Source organism: Anas acuta, chromosome 8 (genome assembly GCF_963932015.1).
Source record: "Anas acuta chromosome 8, bAnaAcu1.1, whole genome shotgun sequence".
NCBI classification, from domain to species: Eukaryota; Metazoa; Chordata; class Aves; order Anseriformes; family Anatidae; genus Anas; species Anas acuta.
Window position 1 is genome coordinate 7,014,130 of NC_088986.1, and position 20,430 is coordinate 7,034,559.

Consider the following 20,430-nt stretch of genomic DNA (forward strand, 5'->3'; position numbering starts at 1 on the left):
GTGTCTTCTCTCAGTCTTGTTGAGGACGTTTTATGGAAGTTTTTCTCATGAGGTGAGGTGACATTGTAGAAAGAATTATTTTAAGTTCCTGTAACATTTTTATATCAGAGAAATAGCCCATGCAACAGTGAAAAGTAATCACTAACTGTTTTGTTTTCATTGCGAACCTTATTCTTAAGATGTAAGTTATATTTTTTTCCTCTGCATGAAAGCATTTTACCTTTTTAAACCTTTAATAGTAAATTCTGTTAGTTTTTTAATACAAGCACACAAATGAAGTTGCATCAGTTTGTTTTTTGAGGGGCCAAGCTCTTACTCTTTAAAAATGAATATTTTAGTAATTTATTTCTATAAATCTTCAAATTACTCGTAATTTTAAATTGTGAGATTCTAGAAGAAAACATATCACACATATGTATCACCCATTTATTTTTATCTATGCTATATCAACTACTACTCTCCAGTCTTAAAGGACCCAGTAAGCTGTGATGGTGCATGGGAATTTAGGCTTTACATGCACTGAAATTTTCTTGTTATTAATGGTAGGTTACAGTCAGCATGTTATCATACAGAGTCAACTCAATTTAAAAGTGAGTTACAATTTTCTCCCTTAAACAACCAAAAGCTCCCCCTGAGTCTACCACCCCATACCCTTATTAGCATGAGCATCAAACCTTTATTTGCCTTGCTCCTTTGTGTCTAAGTATCACATCCAATATTGTGTATAAAATTATGAAGATAATTAATTTCAAGGGTAAAATGAAAAAAAACTGTGGACTTGTGCACTTGATAGTGAACAGGTGAATATGTCTATACAAAGTCTTGTGGAAATCACTGGGGACTTGGCTGAGGTAAAAGGGTTGGCGAACATTTGTCTAATTACAGAAAACAAGAGCTGTTTTGTATGTTAACTCCCTAATGACTTTTAATTTTTTTTTTTCTTTTAGCATAGAGCAAACATTGTAGCAAATGCTTGAAATCTAGTTACTTTGTGTGATTTGGAGAAATTGGTGATACCTTTCATTCTTTTCGATGCCATGTCTCAATTGTTTCCAGAGACCAATAGATTTTTTTTCCTTCACTCTCATGTTCACACTTTAACAAATTAATAGTTTACTTTCCTTCTGGTATATTTTCGTAATCGTGGAAAAGCTTCGTGGAAGTTGCAGTTGCCAACCACAAGAGGGCAGGAAGGACTATTCAATTATTACCTAAAAATGCCATTCAGTGTTTTCAAATTAGCTTCTGGTATATTAACAAAAAGGAGTATAATGGCCAAGTTATTGTTTGATTTACAGATAATTGGCATATTGCAGGGAGGAGACTTAATTTCACCCTTTTAAATTAAACAGGGAGATTTAAAAAGACATAAAATATTCATTAATGTTCAGTGATTATAAAGCAGTGGCATATATTTATTCTACCTTTATTACTGTTTCGATGGGAAAATACTGCAAATATTTCAGAAATCGAGTTGGCCATACTGACAAGTTGAAGTGTTTAAGCAGTGTTAATGCAATCTACTCACATGGTATATCCTATGCAGAAAGATTCAAAATGACTACATCAATTATTAAAAGAAATATTTAAAATTCTATAAATGTTCTACTGCTTGCCACAGTTGGGTGCAACTCTCTCTCTAGGGCTAGTTGTTAGGTTTGTTGTTATCTTTTCCTTAAAATTTACAGAACTAACATTTTTTCCAAGTTTTCCTAAAATCCCGCTACCCTTTCAAAACTGTCATAAATATTTTGCAAAGGATTAAATGCAGAATTCAGTGAGCTATCTGCTGTGCTTTACTGTTGCTTCAATTCTCTGTTTTCATTGTTTAGAATATATGTTTAATAGTAAATGATATTCAAATGATTTCTTATTTAAAAAATAAAAAATCTTGCTGTTTAATAGGGAAACAACCTGACAGAAAATTCTCTAATGTGAGAAGCCTGAAGTTGTAGTACTCAGGTTGGCTTCCACAATTTCTCTTGTATTAAATCGTATTTGGATTTTGGATGATACATGAAAATGCTTTTTTTTTTTTCCACTTGCTTTATCTGCATCTTCAAGTCTTCACATATTAAGGTATAATTTCTCATTTTTAAAAAATCTAAGTTACTCTCAATTATATTGATGCAGGCTCATCAGCCTATAGGGAAACTTAGAAATGAAATAAAAAACGAAACCTAATTTATCAAACTGGATATTGGATTTTTTTTTTTTTTTTTTGGTGAGTCAAGCAGGGGAGTGGTTAAGTTAGAAAGTTAATGATAACATGTTGGCCTAAATTGCAAATTAATCTGTGTCACAGGTTTCTGACATCTGTTTGTTCTTGTAAAATTGCAGTATTAAATTAATTCTGGGCAGATACTGTTCTGGGAAATATCATGATTACTTTTTTCCATGATCCGCATTTTAAGGGGAAATTAGTAGGGTTTGTGCCAGTTTGGAGACTGTAAATTAATACATTTCCAATGTATTTTATGGCTAAATAAGGACAGTTCTAACAAATTTGAACTGCTAATACATAAAAGACTAAAACAAGTTTTCTGCCTGAATACATACTGTTTATTCTGCTAAAATAACTTGTGGAGGTTATCCCTTGCTGAAGTAAGAGAACTTTTAAATTTTGATTTAACAAGCTATTTGCTAAATATGCATATATTTAATGCATTGCATTATTTAACATACATTGTTTTCTGGCTATTCTGATGAACTTATTTTAAAACTAATATTTTTGCTGTGTTTCAATTTTTTCAAGTTGTAGTTGCATTATTTGATAGAGGTGAAAGACAGCCCTTTACATGGGGGGAATATTTAAATATTTCATGGAAAGCAAGGATACTCCTATCCTGAAGTATACACAGTCAAACTAATTTGCTGAAAGCTTTTTGAATTGAGAATCTCTCTGTCACAAAAGCACGCTTTGCACTTTTTGTTGTTTTAATCGGCGACATGGGAAAAATTCAGTAAATTTTATCAAACTGGATACCTCCATTAAAAACAAGGAGTTTGCATTTGTCTGTTTTACTGTCGGTAAAGACTTTGAAGCCTTTTTTGTGATTCCTGTGTGCAGGATTACAGAAGTATCCAGTGTACACAAGCTGTGGCTGTTAAAGGGTGGACAAGTTAAATATGCAGAAACCTCAGGCCTCTTGGAGATCAGTGATTTTTTTTTTGTATATTTTTTTTCTAACTGTTGGAGATTCCAGTTGAGAATACTAGATAAAGCATGTACTAGGTTCTATAATTCCTAGTAGAACATAAAATCTGTACAAACAATGCAAGGATGGGTCCCTAAATACAGGCTGCCTTTGCGTAGCTGCATCTGCTCTTTATTCCATTCCTTTAGCCAATAAACTAATCAGAGGCTAGTATCTTAGCATCCCTGTCACCTGTCATAGGTAATATATTTGTTCTTTGTTCCCTATAGACTTACTGGCTAAGATGGAATAAGAAAAGCAATGTATCCAATAGCACTACAGGCAGGAGGAGGAACTATTTGTACACAGAACTGCTTGGGATGAGAGAAACTATAAATTCTGTGTTGCCAGACCCTAAAGACAGTTTGAAGTCCTTTGTACTGAATTTGTAAAAACTTTTTTGATAAGTTGATGAATGTGAAACAAGATACAAAAGCACCATTTATGTACATGCAGGCAAAAAAATGATTTGAAGGGCTTAAATAATTGCAATACATAAATATAGGCGAGCAGACTAATTGCTTTCAACATACAGAAAAAAATCCAGTTGAAGGTTTTGTACTTTTTTTTACATCTGATTTATGGTATTTGTACAAAATATTTTCAAACCAATTACTGTTGTCTGAGATCACCCATAGGAAAGGTCAGACATTGGTGGTGGGACACAAAATGTATGTGTAGATAACATTGTTCTTTGCAGTTACTTAACTACAAAGTTGTAATTTAATACATTTGCCAGGCATAATAATACAATCATCTCCAAATATTGTGCATACATTAACAGTTTCAGAACAGATGTTATATTCTTGAGATTTTTAATTGCTTTAAAATAGTTACAAACTATTCTTATGCTGATAAAAATCAATAACACTTCTTTTTGTATTTAATAGATGCACAGACATTCCACACTGTTGTTCAATTATTTTCTTAGTATCAGAAAACCAGTAAAATAGGTTGTGGCTATATTGATTGTACCTGATACTTAGATTATGTTTGTGAAAATTGCACATTTTTTTTGCTTTCTCAAGAAATGTATGTAAAAACTATATTCAACTTACAGCAATAACAATGTTATATGTAATTTAAGCCTCTATCACTGTGATACCATCAGTGTTCTGCAGTGGTAAATGAGTTAGCTGTGTTTTGACTTAAACAAGGAGAGAGAAACCTATTTTAAAAAGCTAAATCAGCTTCTTGTTTTTTTTTTGGGGGGGGAGTTTTTTAGAAAAAGACAACCAGCACATTGCTAAACTATACTGCATTTACCGAAAAGACTGGGATAAACTTTGTAAGTGATCATGTTATGGATTATATGGAAAATGAAGTTGCTTGGGAAAGAAGGGGGGAAATACCTATTCTGTACCTGTTCCAAGTGACAGCTTTATTAGGCATTTAAAATATCTCAATATCTGACTTTAGAGATCCGTTTCTGAGAGGTTGTACTGATGAAGGTATACAACCATTTCCCTTTTCATGCAACAGAAGCAGCACTCGGAGGTAATGGCAGGGCTCTCCTTCACTTCGCTTTAATTATGAAGCTTACCATATTCCTGCCCGAATATGTTTCATAACCTGTAATCTGCTTTCGGTGGGTTTGGACGTGCATATCATTAAAGAACTGATCTCCAGTTATCAAAAACTAGTAAACATGGACATTTTTATATGCAAGAAAAGGCAGAGAGTAAATAATTGCACTGGTGACCAATACTGTAATAATCCTGTTTTACAATATGCACTTGACAGGTTGTAATAGTGCTAATTGAAGAGACTAATTCACACTTGCTTCATTCTATTCAAAGGCAAAATCAGCAGCTTGTTTTGCTTTTGACCAGATGGTCCTGATGAACACCTACTGTGCACTTTAAGTGCTTTACTAGAATTACAAAGGCTGGGGGCTGCGTCCGACTCAAAATGATTTGAGAAGAGAAAAAAACCTCGCTGCTCAATGGATTTGGTGCAACTAAATTAATTCTAGTGGACCCATTACACATTGAGCCCCCTTTTCAAAGTGCTGAGCCTCCTCGTTTGTTCTGTAGCAATGAGAAAGTGAAAGGCAGATTACTGCAAACAGAAATAAAAAAAAAAGTGCTGTGAAAAGGAGAAAAGAGGCCTTGAAGCCTTTTCATATCATTTGGGTTTTTCAAGTGCGTTATTTTTGGGGAGGGTGGATGTATGAAAAGCCAATTGGAGTTTTTTTTTGTTTTAAAGTGCGCTATTTAAGTACTATGAATATAAAAGCAAGAGCAACAGTTGACTGAGTTTACTGTGGTAAAGCTTTGTGTCCAAGGATGAATCAAATTCATTATAGTCAATGCTTTGTATTTTCATATGAATGTAGGGTTAGTTTCACAAGACTGTGTCTGTTTAGGATAATTATAATTTAATATTTTCCTTTCATAAAGTTATCACTGTAGATATCTAAAATTTACTGAAAGCGACATTTTTTTTCTTGCATAAATTTAGAAGCACCCAGAGAGTTTAAAACTTCCAAAGGAGGCAGTTTAATTTCCAAAGGAAGGAGAGGCTTGTTCCACTGGCGTTGCAGCACAGATTATTATAACTAATTAGAAGTCACACATCTGTTAGCTTTCGATTTGTCGACGCTTGTAGTTCTGGGTGCATGTTTATATCTCCCTCTTCTTTCTTTCTTTCGTTCCCTGTCTCTATTGCACCCTGTCCATAAATGTCCAGAAACTCTCAAAAGATAAGGATCAATTTATTTGAATTTGAAAGTAATGAGGAGTCATTGTTATAATTTTGCTTATAGGTTCTGGTCCATAAATGCTCAGTCATGTGAGTTGTCCTTATTTTACAAGTAATCACGTTGAATTGAATGGCTTGGCTTGTGTAATTTAAAGATGCTAAGGATTTTGGGGATCAAGACCTAATTTAAAACCCTGAATTTTTAAAAACCCGCCATTAAAACCATCACTTGCTATTCTGATTCTGAATATTTGTTGTTTTACTTTCAGAGGTGGGGAATTTTTCTGCTTCTATCATAATGCTAGCTATTAAAAAGGTGTTAGCATGTAATGACAAGAGAACCTAAGCAGCTTTATGAACATATTAAACAGCCACGTTCCTAGTTCCAGGGCTGTTTAAAGTGGGAAAGCAATACTCTGTATCTAAACAGAATAGCCCTGCTATGTGTATAAACTCTATTTAGTTGAATCAAAAATGAAATATTCATGTTTTTCACAATTAAAAAAATAATTTACAGCTTGTAAATTGAAGTGTACCAGACCATGAATTAACCTTTCTATCCTATGTTAACTATAGTATGATCACTTCTATTATTGCATGATATACACTTATATTTGAAAAAAAAATCATTAAATTGCTGATTTGTTTTCAAACAATGAAATTTCTATTTGTGCGAATTATAGTAGGCACAGTGTTCTCTCATGTTTTCTCATCAAACAACCCAATTATACTTATAAATAGTGAGGTGCTAATGAACTGTTGTTCGGGAAAAAGTTTTTTTTTTTTTTTTTTTAACTTGAGTAAGAAAGGAAACACTTCACAATTTTAGAGTGCTTGCTTGGTGAGAAAATATTTGAAAATATTGTACTTATGTAAATCATGTTGGTGCTATCACTTTTAAATACACAACAGAAGCTAATCTAAAAACCTCTTCAGTTCATATGGAACCCAACTAGATTCGTGACATTGTAAATTGCTCACTTAATTGGGAAACCGATGCTTTACTTCTATTCATTCAGTTACAGACGTTTTTCAGCAAGATAAACTTTAAACCTAAATATAAGCTGTATTAGTGCATTCATTTAAGAGAGAGTAATTTTTATAGAGTTGAGGTGATGTGAGAATGTTTAACGTAGTAGTTGTGGAGGTAAGACACTGAAATGGGCTACAGTATCTTAGCAATAGTGTAACGGTAGCTCTGTAATTCTGTAATCATTATGCAAAGAAAATATTCAGTTGCCATTTCACCTGTGAATTAATAACTTTTGTCTTTGTCCAGTCCATAACATTGTAGCGAGGCAGTGCACTATCTCTTTAGTAAACACATTTTTTATCATTTTTCGATTATATTCCTATGTCTTTGTAAAACACAAACTTAAAAAGTTAGTCTTTTGTTATTTTACTGAGAATCATGAGCATAAATTGAAGAGCCTTGCACTCATTTAAAGGATAAAATGGCCTTATAATCACCCTCAATAAATCCCTGTTACTGTTTTTAAAAAGGGTTATAGAAGCTCTCAGCAAACATTTGCAATAAGTGGCAAAATTTATGCCTTGCTTTGTGATAGTTGCGTGACCAGACAGTGGGGTATAGGATTGTTTTAAGGTTTTTACAGCTGCAGGCAAAAAGCATCTGTTCCTAGAAAAGCCTTCATTGTTTAATTTTGACACTGACTTTTCCATGCTGCTTGTACCAGTCTCTGGATTAGGTGCCACTAAGATAAAATTTGTTTTAAGCTGCTTCCAAATGCAGCTGTCACTATACATGGCCTTGTAGCTTAGGCAAAGTAGACATAATCAAAACAAGCATTTTCGTACAGGGTCATCTCAGTCGACTGAAAAAGCTTGGAGCAAGAATTTTGACAATATTGTATCTTGTGAGGAGCAAGGCTATTAGCTTTTGTATTTACTTAATCATTCTTCCAGTGATCACTAACACGTATGATTGTCTCAGAAACAATGAAAAGGATTTTTTTAAACTTCACTTCTTTTTCTTTTGCATTTACTTTATACAAATCATATTTATATTGATTACTGTGGTCTTAAATTACATTAATCTGTGTATATCTCTACAGTGAAATGGAATAATTTACAAAAATGAGGGAAAATTGACATTTTTGAAAAGGCTCCTTTTCTTTCCTTCAAAGTTTCCAGTGAATTAAAAAATGAAAGAGCACTTCATTTTATGTATCCCAGAGTTGTGTTAATTTCTACCCAGCTGGTCTAAAATGATTGATACAAAGCCAAATTTGTGACTGCCTGCATTACAAAGTCTGTAATTTGCTAATGAATTATGATAATAATCTTTCATCATACATGAAAGATTTAGACAAACAATTTACTAACTATATAGTTTGATCACAATTTTTGGGTTTGTACCAAGCCTTGAATCTACTTTATTTTCCCCAGCATAGATTTGCAGACTGAAATGAACTTCTTTTTACCTTGTTTTGAAAGCAATAGTACTGGAAGTTACGTAGAAATAATAGTGGACAGCAGGAATGCTGTAAGTTGTTTAACAAGTGCAAAACATCATCCTTAATGTATGTATAAATGAAACCACACAGTTTTCAGCTAGAGAAGCATCACAGTGCGTATGGCACCAGGAGTTGTTTGAGACTTCATCTCGCGACACAGAAGTAAATGGAAACAGGTAGAGGTGATTCTCAGGTCAAACCTCCTTCAAGCATGGTGGAGATGAGCTCTAAAGCAGAGCGAGATAAGGGCATAGGAGAAAACGAGGCTTGGAAAGAAAACCAAATCCTCCAGAAAAGGAGTAACTGCCACAAGATCCAGTCAACCTAAGCAAATCAAGTGGGTACTCGCATGTCATGTCAGTGAACAGGACCTTCTGAGGAGGGTGTTCGCAGTAGGCTGTGAGCACAGTATAAGCAGATCTCTTGTATGAAATCTGCTCATTTTCAGTCCACTCGGGGAGTGGATCGTGCATGTTCTAACCAAAGGTTACTTCATGGTTCTGCAGAACTTGCTTTCACATTGGGTATTTCACTTTTAACATAGTGAACAGCATAGGAACAAGGAGAGGAGCTTTCAGTTCAGTGCCCCCTGACTCTTCCTCTGTTTTGCAGATAAAATAATCATTTTCCTGCTCCTCTTGAGCTCAGTTCAGTGGATTAGTTCAGTGGATTTCAATTATTGGTCATTTTAATGTCCACCCTTCTTAGTCCTTCTTCCCAGCTAATGGCAAGTGCAGAACAGCTCCATAAAGACTTAACCTAATTAATTCATTGTATTTTGGAAGAGAAGAAGGTTATTAGATGATGTTTGAATTTCTTATAGAAACTCTCACAGACTGTGCAGTCTTTTCAAAGTCTCCCATTTGCCCAACTTACTGGGCTTAAGCTTGCATGATGGAGCAGTCCAAGTGTGCAAACTGAATTCCATTAGGATCAAACTGAGCTAGAAGATAAACAATTTATAAATTCCAACTTCTGAGAGACATTCAGTCCACAGGACCAGACCAGAAATGGTCACTAGTGAAAAACCAGCAACGTAAAGGAGTGCTCATCGCCACCTGATTTTCTCTGCAGATCTTCTGCTGCATTGTCTGGCGAGCTAACATAGACATAGCCATAGGCTACAACTTAGTGTTTTGCAAGAAGATTTAAGGAGTGTAAAGACATCTCCATTCAAGCTTAATCTCAGTCTACTACTTTTGGTTCATCAAAAATGAAACTTTCACCCTACCTCACAACATACCCTTGTGAATTTCCATATTTATCCTTGGCCTCATGAGATCCAGCCATGAAATACTAAAATGTCTGACTTGACAGCTTACCTATCACCAGGGATAGAAATTGCACCGTACTGCTTTGTATTACAAAAAAGGATGCTGTTTCACCATTCTGTTGCTTCTTTTTGAGCAGAATGTCAGAGATTCATCACTGCTGTTAGTCATCCCTGTCCAAGCTGCCTGGTGGTCACAGTCCTCAGCTGTGTGCGCAGGGGATGTTCTCAGCTGCAGTCTAGCCTTTTCTCTGCCAGCCCAATGTCAACGCACAGAATAAAAAAGGAGCCAAGACCTTTTAAGCAGGATGGGTGAAAGAGACTGTTAGTTAAAGTTGAAATTGTCAACACAAAACTATTCCCAGATAAATTTAAGCACTTCTTATGCTTCCCTACTTTTGAATTATTCAGGAATAAGCTCTTCTTGCCTCAAAAGAGGAACTTTTTGTGGGTAAGTGCAAACAGTTTGTGCAAGACACAGAGGGGGAGATGTTGAACTGGAATTCTGTGGTTACAGATAAACTAAAGATTGCACACAAATATAACTCAGAAGATTTCTAAAATAAAGGTTACGCTTTTAGAGTTGCCAAGTTCAATAAAATGTAATCTGTCATCAGAAATGAATGAAAGAAATTTAAGAACACAAAAACCTTTCTCTCTTTGTTTCTCCTAAAATAAATTGCAGAGATATTTTGGGTGCTGCGTGTGACCCTGATGCCGTGAATGAGATCACTGAAATGTTGTCAGTTCCTAGGATTCATTATTGTGTTCTCCATCTCCTTTTGCTGGGATTGGAGTAATGCATGTATGGGTACTCTGTGTGATACCAGCTGGTCAGGCTCATTGCCATTTTGTAAGTACGGCTTTCTAGGAAGGGAATATCTCTTCCGAGCAGACAAATTGTAGAAAAATATTAAAACTCCTTGTTCTTTGTATTCTTCTTTCCCGTTTTCTTTTTCTTTTTTTTGAGGCTTATCTCTTTCCAGTACTGTGAAGGTCTCAGATATTTTTCTGTGGTTTCAAATGACAGTATCACAGAATCACAGAATTGTAGGGGTTGAAAGGGACCTCAAGAGATCATTGGGACCAACCCTCAGCAATAGTAACATGAGAATTTTCAAGAGAGCTATTAGATACCAGATGAACTATGTATCCAGCTACAAGACAGATCTACCTTTCCTGGAGAGGAAGAAGAGTGGTGAGGGTTAAGGTCTGTGATGCACCAAATCTCTATGTTCTTCACATTTTTTCCACCTGTTCCGAAGTAATATATACAAAGGAATAATGTCTCAAAAATTAAATTCTCTTAATTCCAAAATAATGATACCTAAATAGAAAAATAAAGTCTGCTGATGAATGTCGGCTATTCTGCACCATGAAAAGAGCATTTCTTTGGAATGAAAAAAAAAAACTGAAACTTTTTCATTGTGTCAGAAAACTGGAAGTCAGCTTGTTATATATATGAAATATTTGAACTCTTTTCTAGATTCAAGTCATAAGAAGTGGATATCGCAGTTTAGACTATGATGAAAGTCATATATTAAACTTCAGTCAGGAGAAACATTTGGTGATCAGTGCTAGAGAGATTTTGCAATAACGCGGCCTTTTCTGTTCCTAGAATTTCCCAGTAAAACTAGCTAAATTTGGGAAGCTACTTGCAGTTACTCAGTGGCATGCTTTCTACAAATATTGTTTGACAATCCAGTTTGAGATGCATAGTCACAAAAATTCAATTGCTAGGTTTAGCCAATGTTTAACAGACTGCTGCAGTAGCAATGGAGATGTTAACTGAACTTTCTCATCAGGTGTTTTTGTAACAGAACCCTTTTCAATACCCAAAAATGTATAGTTTTCTTTTTAGAGAAGTGCATTAATAGCATTGTTTCATTACTTGTTTTTAAGATCAGCTTAAAGTGAGGAACACTAAAACTTGGAAATTAAATGTCTCTTCCAAACTGTTTGAAGTAGATGATAATTTTAGCATGCAATCTGAAATAAGCATCTATCATCTCAAGACATTGCTATCAGAAGAGAACTGCAAATCCAATTTCATTTTTTTTTCCTTGTTTCAGTTTATAGGTCAGATCTAGTTGGCACTAAGGGATGAAACAGACTGAATTTTCATGGATTATTGTATGAATGTCAAATGGATTTTTTTTCTATTAATTAAATTGTTATTCATGGTGCTACCATACATAGGTCAATATTGCACTTGCCTAGGATTTAGAATATATATTTTTATTTTTTGGTGTCTTTCTCTTAGTGTATATTTTACATACTGACTTTGTATACTTAGAAGTATTCTTGTGGTTCCGAGGGGGAGCTGCTAGTATGGATCTGTAAGTCAGTTGTTTTTTTTTAGCATCTTTGCTGGGAAAAAACATAGTGGAATAGCTGAATATGCGAAAGAGAAGCTTGTGATGCTATAACTTGTCAAATAACCATCGATGCAGTATAGCTGAGCAAACTGTTTCAGTGTGTGCATATACAGTACGTATTTCTCTCCAAATTAATATTTGCATTTGAAGTACGTGTAGTGCAAATACATGAAAAGTATATAACAATTAATAATATTTTATGTTTGATGTTTACATATTGTGTGCTCTGCATCTTAATTCTTAATGTTATCTGCTTCTTTAATCAGCTTGAATTAGTTCCAAATGTATTGATTCAGAGAGATTTATTACTTAGCTGTTAAGTTTTGATAGGCGTTTCTATCCTTGAAACAGGTTGGGTTTAGTCAGTAGTTAGCTGGCATTTTCTAAGGTTGCCATTTATGATGGTCTTAGATTTTGAAGAGCAAAAACTTCTTTGCCACCTTTATGATTGTTTTTGAGTTGTAGTGGTGAGAAAAACTTAGAGAATATAACACTAATTTAGTAGTGGTTTCCAACTTAGATCTGTTACGTGCAAAAATGTTGCATAGCTTTAAAATGAAGGTGTACTTTAATCTGGTCTAGTTAAAACAGCATGAACTGTTGTGTGAATATTCTTATTTATCTGAAGGGCAGCTGGTTTTCTTTTAACATAAACAGAGTAGAAATTAGATGGACTTAAAGCAAAGTAAGGCCTTGTCTTTAGTGAGGAAAAAATGTTTTGAATCCTGTATTATTTAATATGTGATAAATAAATCATAGTAAAATCCCTGTATTTACAAAACACTTAATAGTCATATACATGCATCTGATAGAGAGCAAAACTTTGGTTCCTTCAGGAGTCCCATCTTCACTATGCAAGCAAGTAGAAACTACAGTCCATACTAAAACCAGCCCTCCTGGTTGTAAAGCAATAAAGTAACCCCAAGTGCTATTGTGCCAAATGTGGAACCTGCAGGAAACCTTGCAGGCATGCCTTTTTGTCAGTACTATAACTACATTAATATATTGGGCTTAATGTTTTCCCTACAGAAACACATGTTCAGGTGTGAATGTAAGGACTTTGAGGACCTTTTATGGTCTCCATTGGATGTAGCAAACAGTTATTACCTTCACTATAATACTGAGTTAAAAAACAAACAAACAAACAAAAAGTGGCATATACTTTAGACATTTCAGCTCCTCTCCTGGATTTCTTTCCGCAGTGACTTCTCAGAGTGTTTTTGTTTGTTTGTTTTTAAAAAAGTCTTGTGACTTCTTTTAAGATCTTTCTCAATTACTTCTGTTACTTTGTTCTCCCGTTTGTGAATTATGACTAACGTACTGTAATGCAATTAGAATAAGAAGAAAAAGTCAGTTTTGTACTGCTTTCTTTGATTGCTTGGCAACTTAAATGTAGTGTTACACTAGAAATTGCCAGAAAGTTCTGCGTTCATATCCATCATAAATGAAAACTTGCTTACACTTGAACACAGCACATTGGCAGAAATTTATTTTAATCACTGGTGAAACGATTTCCTGGTTAACTTTTTTAGTTCTTTATCAGTTTAGTGATAAATGCCGCTGTTATTTAATAAATGTGAAAACACCACACTGTGATGTTCATGGTGTTTTGGAGTTCAGTGTTGCAACAGTTTTTCTGTGACCTAAGGGAATGAGCGAGAGATGTGGATCAGTGTCTATGCAAACTACGAATAGCTGTATTCCCAAAACGAACCTGAGGATAACTTGTTTTTCTGGTAATTTTATCAAAAACGAAGACCTTGCACCATTGTAAGTTTAGGGCCAATTCTGCCTTCCTGTCTGCCTGTACAGATGAGATTTGGTCCCTCAAAACTGCTGGAGGCCTCCCTCTGGGAGCCGCGGCCTGCTGCCCCCTCACAGAGGTGCTCCCCGAGCTTGAGGGTGGCAGAGGGAGGAGGCGAGGATGAGCTCTTCTCAGCAGCCGTCTGCTCTCAGACTTCTGTTTCGGATCCTGGCTGGGAGTCAGTGTCATTTTAAAGCTGTGTTTAACTCCCTGTCATCCTGCTCCCCTCTGACTCCCCATGTGCTGCTTTGAAGGCAGCCCCTGGGGTCAGCGGCTGCCTGCCTTCTGCAGGAGCTGAGCCGCCCCTCAGAAAGGGAGCCCGAGAAGCAGCGCAGAAACAAGAGTCAGACAGACCTGTCAATGGCTTTTTCCTCCCCCTGAGTGTTAATTGTGGTCACAAAAGTTAAGTGCTTCTGTAAAATTAACATCTTGGTATTACGTATTTATTTTCCACCATGTAGCTTCAATGTCAAGCTTACTCAGCAGACAAGTCAAAACAGGAATATTTTTTCTAACTGCTGTTAGAGCAAGTCTCAGCCTGGGATCTCAGAAAATCACAGTGTTCGTTCTGGTTAGCAGCTAATAGGAAACAATAAAGATTTAGGGTTCAGAATTTAATTGGCACTGATGTTGATGCAGGAAGCAGAACAGCATACAGTTTACTCTTGTGAAGCTTTATTGATTCTTTTTTAAAAGGAAAGCTCTGATGAAAGTAAAAAGAGGCGTTTAATTTGCAAGTATTTCTAGTCTGTTTTTTTCTGAAATGTAAATGCGTTTGTATCCCTCTCTAACCCTCACAGTAAATATCCCTCAAGATCTTCTGATTGAGAGGTAGACACGGGAAAAACAAAATCAAAATATCATTTCTACAGTTCAGCTTATTCATTTGGATGAGATTTGGGCTTTCTTGCTTATGCCTTGGATTTACATCTTTTCTAAGTCTGATGAGCATCTGAAAGCATTTTAAAGTATTGTGACATTAGTGTATCCTCAAAATCTTCATCCCAAATTTTAATCTTACAGTGACCAAATTAGTAATGCCACTCTTGAAGAGGTGATGATATGAACAGGAGCTACCTTTTTGCCATTGCCTGATTGCCTGTAGACTAAAGACTAGAAAGAGAATTTTTTTTTTTGTCACTAAGTCAAGTGACCTTTTGAAAATCAGTGAGCAACTGAGGGTATTTCTTCAAGTATAGATTCATCCGATGCTTTCAGAATATGCATCAAGTCAAACATATGCTGCAGTGCTAGCTACACAGGCCTCTGAATGACTTCCACGGCTTCCTTGCAAACCATGATAAATGTTGAGTCCTCAGGGCATCATCATTGGCACAGCCACCATAGATGTATTCACAGATGTATTCAATAGCTGATATCTCAGTCTCTGCTTTCAAAATGCTTGTGTGTTTGTTGTTGTTCCTTTTTTTGGAAAAGACTGACCTATTTACCCTTCAGTTTGATCAGTCCTTTTTCTCCATAGCATTGGTGACAGATTACACACATTTCTTTTGGTCTGGATTTACAATTTCAGATGCCTGTTTCTGTGACACTATTACCAGCAGCTCTTAGCTTTTTGTTGGCTTTCTGCCATCTCTGCAACCTTTTTTCCTGCTGCTCTTCAGGAATTCGTTTTCACAAGACATCTGCAGGCAAGCCTTTTTTGGGTCTTCCAATCCACCGGGCTTTAATAATGGCCTCTTGTTTCTGTAAAATCCTCTTTTCTTGAAACTATTCCAAATATCTAAAATGTCTACAATCTGAAAATGCATTTCCTTTAAAATAGGGGGTCCGAATGCCTTTGTTTTCACATTCATGGGAGAGTTTTGATGGTACTGACCAGGTTTCACTGCTCGAGGAGGTCAGTCAGTCTGTGGTTCTTAACCTGCCGGATTCCTCTTTGTACACCAAAGCTCACCTCTTGACCAAGAGCTACTTCTGATTCTGAGTGTGTCAGAACTGCTATTCATGCAGGTGTTACTGGAGATCTTGGCAGATATCCTCAAAACCTTCTAGGCTGGAGTTACTCAAGGCTGATCTTTTAGTTCAGAAAACAGTGGCATTGTTATTCCATATCTAAATGTGCTATTCCCAATCTTTTGTCTTTTTAGCCTGCCTACAAGATACATGTTTGATCCCCTTAAGTGTGCTTCTAGTTTTCTCCTAAGTGTTCTCACATAGATCATGAAAAAGGTGATTCTGATTTCACTGTCCTATTGAAAACAATTGTAGATCCAGGGCATCCTCTTTCCACTGGTGACTGACCAGCAGAATGTCTTAGTCTTTCTTTAGGTTTCTGACTTGTTCCTGACAGACTATAACTGGTTCCTCTTCCCCATCTCACGGCCATGCACCTCGTGATGTGTGTGGATGCTTTCAGGGTTAGAAGGTGCTTGCTTGTCTCCTGTAAAGCTGTTTATCCTGAGAGGTAGAAGTAGTCCAGGAGACTCACCAATGTCACCTCAGCCCCTTCCCCATTAGTAGAAGCGAGGAAGGCTACAGCTCAAAACAGAACTTCATTTGCTGTTAAATAGCTGTCCTTTCTGCTCAGAGCCTTCATTTGCCATTGTTGCCACAAGATTTAAAAAACAGAATATTTTGAAGTATGTGAAAAAGAAAGACTTGGTATAACTTTCTTTTTGTAACTCAATAATAAGAGAGACCGCACAGGAGCAATTCATTACTCTTTGCCTTTCAAGCACTTAAAAGAAAAACAGAGCTGAAAATATTTCTTTGGGAGATACTGAAATACCTCATTAGATCTTTCTTTTTTATTGGCTACTGAGGTGATAATTCTGTAACAGGAAAGAAAGCGAGGGTAAATTTTGCTTTGATTTATAGAAATGTGTTAATTTGAGCTGAATAGACTTTTTTTTTCTGATCTCAATATTTGTTATCTGTGAGTATTGTTTTGTAATACAAAGTTTCTACTTTTATTTTAGAGAATAAGTAGGATGGGGAATTTGCTAGTTCTCTGCAGCATTGAAGGTGTTTTTGGAGAAATGAGTAGCTGAGTTTCTAATAATTTTTTTCATTAAGTGCAATAGTGCTCACTGCTCATTTAAATTACAGGTTTGCATGTAAAGCTAAGACTGAAAAATGCAAAGAAAATAATATATATGTTTAAACAATGAACCTTTATTTAAACCTTTGTTTCAGTGAGATGGCAGGTTTGTACAGAAGAATAGTGAGAATGGCCAGAACAGCTCAAGTTAGCATTTTTCTAACTGGGCCTTACATTTTCTGTATGTGCAGCATATAAATGGCAAGCTTTCTAAGACTGAAATCTACAGTAGAGGAAATTCCCCACAATATGTTGGTCAAACACTAATGAAATCGCACTTATGTTCAGGAAATGGTGAGCCCTGTCTTCATGAGATGGACTTGGTTATTTCAGCAGTGTGTGGTTTCTGTGTTGCTCGAGCTATTCCACTCTCTGAGAAGGCTACCATTGAAGCTGCAGTGAATAAATTCTTGGTGCATTGGGAGAAACTGAATTGTGCAGTCTTCTGACTAGTCCAGATAATGTAGTTTTCTTTTTAAAATTTTTGGAATTTTAAATGGAAACATGAATTCTCTGTTGTGGACTACTTAATTTTTTTAGTTTATGCAGTTCAATTCTGGTAGCCAGTATCTTCAGAAAGAGTACCTGAACTACAGGTTGCAAGACTGGAGCCTTAGTGTGTGTATTTCAAAAAAAATAAAAATAAAGTATTAAGCTGTTTAACTTCTGAAAGTTCTGCCTTAAAATGTAGCATAAGTGATCCGAACATTTCTTTGTTTTCTGCCAGTTGTTGCTGTCTTGCCCAGGTCCTGAAAGGTTTCTGGGTTATCTTCCTAGCCAAACATTCCTGCTAATAGAACTACCATTTGAGTAGCCTGGACATTTGCAGGGAGTGAGAACAAATGGCGACATGCCCCTTCTTAAGAATTTGATTAGACATTCTGAATTTTTCTCTTGAATGTTCAGTATTAAAAGATGAATCTGGTGAAAACCCATGAAGTTTTCCCTGTGATGAAGAATGCTGTTCTCTAGACAGTTTCTGTGACTATTTTTTTGTCATAATGGCAGCCCAAGCATGGATGTGAAGCAGCTTTTGGCAGGAATGTGCCAATGTCTTGGATAAAAAGGTTGGGTTCAGCAAAATAAGACTTCTCTTCTTCATGAAATGGATGATGCTGCTTGTAAAGAAAGCTGTTTCATTAGAAGGGGTTCCAGCTTATTTTTATGTCCATATTTTTCTATCTACCAGTTTTATAAGTTCCTGTTACTGGTTTTGTTTCTCATTTTCTGGTAACACTTTTCTTTTTCTTTCATGTGCAGAACTCAATCTTCAGGTTTTCCAGTGTTGCTCTCAGCTTTCTCTGTTTATTTTAACTGTTCCTTATATTCTTCTGTTACCTGATAACTTCAAATAGAGAACAGGAGTTGGAAGTAACCCTTTAAAGCCTGAATAAAGGAAAAACATGTTTTTTGACAACACAAATCTTACTCATTTGATCTGTCCCTCATCCTTTTTGTATTCCACAAATGTATGTGACTCCTGTACATCTACCACTAGTTCAAGTGATGACTAGTTTGTAGAAAGACTCAGAGAAACTAAAGAAATGTGAGCCAAAGAAGAGTCTTTGGTCAGGTTGAAGCTGTTCTTTTCAACTCTGTTCTATTTTTTGAAGGCATATGTTTAAACACATTTAAATATACTAAAAATATTATTATTCATGAAACCAAAACAAAATTGTACAGCTTCTTTCAGTGAAGATAGAAGACAATTCAGATTTCACCTTTGCCCAATTCATTTTGTTAACAGAATCTCATCTCTGTTTCACTCATAGTCCTACTGTCTTTAACTTTTTAAAATTCTGGTGAAGATCAATTTTCACCTTATCATGGAAGAAGAAGACAGGAGTGTAGTTGACAAATACGTACAGATGTTAATGATAATGATTCTTGTCCCTTCTTCTCAAAACTCTTTAATATGTTTTCACCTGTACTGTGACTGCTGTTGAAGTGCAATCTGTGTCAATAAAAAGAAATGAAAGAGGCAGAGGTCTTTATATATTTTTAGTTCCTTTGTTGTTGTTGTTGTTTTTTTGTGTGTGTTGTTGTTGTTTGTTTTTTTTCTTTTAAGGCAAATTGAATGTCTGATTTCTTATCTTTCTATTTTCTTGATTTATTTATTAAAAACTATTTCATATTGACTTTGCGAATAATACAAGATGTTATAATACACTTCTGAAAGCTTTAAAATTGTTTCCAAAGAAATTCTACTTGGGACACAGGTACAGGGAAGCAGTCCTTTAAAGTAGTCTACTACTTTTATCTATGAAGTATACAGGGAAATGTATAATTTTTGTACATTTTAAATATGCTCTAAATGAAAGACTTATTAAGTAAATGAGGGTGTTTTTTTTGGTAGAAGATTCCATAGTTAAAGATGTAAACCTGCAATTTCTTGCTTCTATAGCACAACATAGTTCAGAGCTGAGATTAGAGAAACCCTGTAGAGTGGCTAATACTCGAGGGCATCCCCAACTAGAAAAGTATGTGAATTTAGGCATGGGAGGAAGGAAGGATCTGCTTTAAATTTAGTGTAGGGTCACTGAATCTTAATGATAGATTAAACAAGGGAGGTGGAATAATGAATAGGGGTATGCAATGTGTAGCACTAATACCAGAAGTCCATGGTTTTCACTGGTTATTTAATGTCTTTTCCCATATGTTTCTGAATAGAGCAGGTTATGGCAGGGATGAGCTAAGGAATAGCTTTGTTAGTGAGTTGTTAAATAGGCTGAATTCTCTTTAAAAAAAAAAAAAAAGTATATGTATATTGGAGAGGTGCTTGTTAATAGTATAATCAGGCACCTTATGTTTATATATCTTAAATGTAGCAATATTAGTTACTAACTGGTGTGTAGACAGACTGTTCAGATTGTCTGCATAATTTTATTTTTCAAGGTGAAACTGACAGTCATTTCTTGGTTAAAACAGATATGAATTTCATATTCTTTCTGGATGCTGTTGATGTGAAGAAAAGCCCAAAAAGAAGCGGAAATTTGGTAGACATGAAAATGAGATTGAAGAAATACCAGACAATTTTTTTTTTTGTTAATAAGAAGCTGAGTAATAGCTCAGTAAACCTTGTTTTATAATTAGTTTAACTTGAATTTAAAATAATATCAATACATCATCTGTTCAAATGCAACCACACAAAATAATTTATTGTATTTTATACTTAGGGTGACTGAGAAAAATACCATGGTTCACTTTAGTGTTGAGTTCTTATTCAGTTCTCACATGTCAGAGTCTGCCACCTACTCTATACTAACAACCTGAGCAAGGTTCAACTAAGAAAGTCAGTTGTTGAGTTATTGGTGGGTTTCTGAGTTAACCCATGATTTCTTTTGTATAGTAAAGATGCCAGCAGTTTTTTAGAGATGATGTACTTTGCATATCATTTCTCCCTTGGGTTACTAATGCAGTTGTAAGCTCCCTAGGAGGTGCAGTGCAAGTCAAACTAGGATTTGTCCTGTCATTCCAACTCTACAGTACTGCTGAAAAAAGTATAAGGTGTGAGACTCTGTGGCTCTTCTTCCTTTT

At 35.5% G+C, this 20,430-nt stretch overlaps 1 protein-coding gene across 1 annotated transcript in view; it reads left to right on the forward strand.

The window, feature by feature from the left end:
* Nucleotides 1-20,430, forward strand: part of FAF1 (Fas associated factor 1) — a 159,308-nt gene that overhangs the window by 47,231 nt on the left and 91,647 nt on the right. The gene's annotated exons all lie outside the window — the stretch shown is intronic.